Source organism: Rattus norvegicus, unplaced genomic scaffold (genome assembly GCF_021556685.1).
Source record: "Rattus norvegicus strain SHRSP/BbbUtx unplaced genomic scaffold, alternate assembly SHRSP_T2T unassigned-0000148, whole genome shotgun sequence".
Taxonomy (NCBI): domain Eukaryota; kingdom Metazoa; phylum Chordata; class Mammalia; order Rodentia; family Muridae; genus Rattus; species Rattus norvegicus.
The window spans coordinates 13,431-17,500 of NW_028238869.1; the positions used below are offsets into that span (position 1 = coordinate 13,431).

A 4,070-nucleotide genomic window follows, 5' to 3' on the forward strand; every position below is an offset into this window, starting at 1 on the left:
CCATCACCACTTTCTGAATTCTTTTTGTTGTTGATGTCAGGGATGTAAAGCAAGTTTACCCATGAAGAATTGTAAGGGAGTCCTTCTGATTTAGAGAATAGCAGCCTTGAAATGAAATGAGAATCACAACAAGCATTTGTCTTATTGTTTTTGTTTTTTTCTTCCTTTTTCTTCGGAGCTGAGGACCGAACCCGGGGCCTTGTGCTTCCTAGGCAAGCGGTCTACCACTGAGCTAAATCCCCAACCCCTACATTTGTCTTAAAGTCTGAAAAACACAAAACAAAACAAAACAAAACAAAACAAAACAAAACAACAACAACAACAACAACAACAACAACAACAACCAAGAACAAACCATGAGACCGCAGAAATCCTCAGGCGGAGGAGTAAGGAGCTAGTTTTTATTGGTTAGGGTATTATTTGGTCGGGTGGGGGTAGGGGTGGGGGTGGGGGTGGGGGTGTTGTCCTTCCTACATCTCTCTTGCATGAATGAGCTGAACATTACTTAAGCTTGTGTCCAAAACTGTCCATTTTTTAGATTGATCCCAGGAGGGAGGGAGCGAGCCGGGGATACAGCACACCCTCTCTGGCCTCAGAGGTCCAGGCTCCCGCTGGCAGGGCCCGAAGGGACTCCTGGGGGGAAAAAAAAAAAAGTCTCCGAGGCACCACCTAGCCGGTTTTATTCTTGAAGAAAAGCAAACATACATAATGGAATAAGGGAAAGAAAAAACCCTGTTTTCTATATACACAAGCAGTCGTAATTTGTTATAGTGTCCCCTTTGCGTAGTTTGGATTCGATGACTTTATTTTATCAAGCAAGTTTTAAACAGCGGTAACTCCAAAGAGGAGTCAACAGCCCCTTTAAGTGCAGTCAGTCATTGACCCTTTGGTCTGTCTGTCTGTCTGTCTGTCTGTCTGTTTCAAAACGAGGGAGGGCCTGCCTGCCTGCCTGCCTGCCTGCCTGCCTGCCTGCCTGCCTGCCTGCGTGCCTGCATCAGATCTAAATACAGTTCTCAGAGGGGAAGACAGAGACAAGTCAGAAGTCACTAGCACTCAATGGACGACCACCAACCTAAGGGCAGGCCTAGGGTAGAATTTGATGGACGGACGGACGGACAGACGGACGGACGGACGGATGGACAGATGGACAGAAAGGATCTAGGAGGAGCTTTGGGAAAGATGAAAAGCCTCCATTTCCCCCCAAAAGAACGAGCCCCAACAGCTGGGCTCTTCGAGATGAGTTATAAGGGGAACCACACATACAGTTTTGTATCACACATACAGTTTGTCATCATCCGTCAATACCAGGTAGACTTTTCAACGTATGTAGGTAGCTGTTGTCAGGTCAGTCCTTTACTAAGCCTCATGTAAGCTCTGCAGGGTAAGCCTCAGGAATTCATCTGTGCGTCCCGCAGGGTATGCTTTCTTGCTTTGTTAAAGGCTAGACTTTGGTTGCTGTCTGTCTGTCTGTCTGTCTGTCTGTCTGTCTGAATGAATGAGCGAGGGAATGAACGAATGAGGAGGGGATGCACATGCCTATGGTTTTAAGATGCTTAATTTCTTTACAAGGTTTATTTATTTAAACATTAAACATTGGGGTTGGGGATTTAGCTCAGTGGTAGAGCGCTTGCCTAGGAAGCACAAGGCCCTGGGTTCGGTCCCCAGCTCCGAAAATAAAATAAAATAAAATAAAATAAACATTAAACATTAATCGGAAATAATGGAGTCAGCAGTTAAGAGTTCTGAATGTGTTCTTCCAGAGGTCCTGAGTTCTATTCCCATGGTGGCTCACAACCCTCTGTTATGGGATCGATCTGCTGTGTGTCCGAAGACAGCTGCAGTGTGCTGTTTGTAGGGTAAAGAAAAAAATACTAAAGAAGAAAAAAAAAAAGAGAGAGAAAAAGTTAGAAGCACCAAGTCAAGTCATGTAAATATTGCCCACATTCGGATTTAGACATGCCTGAGCTGTCAGGGCGAGGCTGGCTGAGAGCGAATCAGTGAACGATCGGACTCTTCCTCTCTCTGTGAGGGTGTGTCATGAACTCTATTACCATTTCCAAAGAGTTAGGTATGCTGGAGCGAAGTGGACCGGAAAGCCAAGGGAGGAGAGGTATGCCTACACGAGTCCACCCAACCCCCCCGCCCCCCCCCCGAGGGAGACATCCTCGAGTGGTGGGGGGAGGGGCGAAGGTGTGGAGGGATAATTTCCAACAAATAAATCCCAACAAATAAATTACTAGAGACTTGATTCATTGATTTACTTTAAATTTATTGAGTGTATCGGGAAAGAGGGAAAATGGGTCAAGGAGGAAGGGAGGGAGGGAGGGAGGGAGGGAGGGAGGGAGGGAGGGAGGGAGGGAGGGAGGGAGAGAGGGATATCTTTTCCTCCAAATCGGCTGGTATGTAGTCTCAGTGCGTCAGAAAAAAGACTGCTTCTGGCCTCCTTTCTGATTACCCCAAGGCAGTCTGGTCACCGTGCTGTAATAGAAAGGGAAACCACAGTCAAGTCATGGGAGCGAGCGAGCAAGCAAGCAAAAATCATAAACAAAAGCAAAAACACGTCTGTTAAGTTGAGCAGAGCAGAGCAGAGCAGAGCAGAGTAGGGCAAAGCAATACAAGGTCACATTCCACAAAGGCTGATATAGTCTGCCATCTTGGTCTACAGAGTGAAAAGTAGAAGGAGAAAATGAATATCGCTTTGTGTGTCACAAAGTTTTTAAGTTGTAAGGAACATTGCAGGGCTAAACCTTCAAATCCTCAAACCACCCAACCCAAGCTTTCCTCCTCCTCCTCCTCCTCCTCCTCCTCCTCCTCCTCCTCCTCCTCCTCACCCCCCATTGCCCCCCCCCCGTGTGGTGTGTGTGTGTGTGTGTGTGTGTGTGTGTGTGTGTTTGCGCACGAGCTCGAGCTCGGGCACGCATTTCTTTCACTGCACAACCATCATTGGAGGACGTTTAAATAAACACGAATGAATCAGACAGGCAGACAGACAGGGGCCCATAATGGATCCCTACAACTCGGTGGTGGTGGTGGTGGTGGTGGTGGTGGTGGTGGTGGTGGTGGTGGTGGTGGTGGTGGTGGTGGTGGTACACACCGATTTGTTGACCTCTTTCTTTTAAAGAAAGGACAAGAAACAAAGAGAAATAAAAATGAAGGAATATAGACCTAGCCAAATATTATTTTATTCCCTCCTTCATGGAGCGACAAGAAGATTTATTCATCAACCTTCGTCTAGAATAAGAAAGTAATTGCAAATGAAATCGAGCCATCTTACTGTAATAAGATGTTATCGAGAGAAAGGGGAATTGGATACTGGATCCATTGCTGCCCCCCCCCCACACACACAAATTGGAAAGAAAAGCAACTCCCCAGATCGCTCAACTAACGAGGCTTATTTAAAACTGGAAAAAGAGGGCTGGAGAGATGTCTCAGCGGTTAAGAGCCCTGGCCGCTCCTCCAGAGGTCCTGAGTTTTCAATCCCCAGCAAGCACATGGTGGCTCCCAACCATCGGTAATGGGATGAGGCCTTCTTCTGGTGTGTCTGAAGATAGTTACAGTGTACTCATAGACACAAAATAAATAATTCTGGAAAAGAAGAGGAAATAACTTTAAAAAAAAAGAAAGGAGGCTGACTGGTCGACCTTCCTTCCCTCCCTCCCTTCCTTCCTTCCCTCCTCCCTCCCTCCCTCCCTCAGGTTCGTACCTAGGAACTCATGCACACACAGCCACACCCCCCCCACATATATTTAATATTCAATATTTATAAAAAATACGACTGGAGAGATGGTGAGAACAATGGAAAGCAGAGAACTATTCAGCTGACCAATTGATACCTTCAGTTTGCTTATAATGGAAGGGACAACTGGCCGACCCTCCCCTGTCACACACACACACACACAGAGAGAGAGAGAGAGAGAGAGAGAGAGAGAGAGAGAGAGAGAGAGAGAGAGAGAGAATTGAATGTAAACCAAAGGGGGGGGGGGCGGAAACATAGTACTGGGGTTGGGGATTTAGCTCAGTTGGTCAGTGGTAGAGTGCTTGCCTAGCTAGCAAGCGCAAGGCCCTGGGTT

General features: G+C 47.0%; 1 long non-coding RNA gene across 1 annotated transcript in view; it reads right to left on the bottom strand.

The window, feature by feature from the left end:
* Positions 1–2,249: 2,249 nt before the first annotated feature.
* The window catches only part of LOC147997446 (uncharacterized), a 19,143-nt gene continuing 17,322 nt past the window's right edge, over positions 2,250–4,070 (bottom strand). Inside the window, exons 2-3 of the long non-coding RNA XR_015647863.1 lie at positions 3,387–3,585; positions 2,250–2,478 (exon numbers count right to left, since the gene is read on the bottom strand). This is a non-coding gene — a long non-coding RNA (uncharacterized LOC147997446). The remainder of the gene's footprint in view (positions 2,479–3,386; positions 3,586–4,070) is intronic.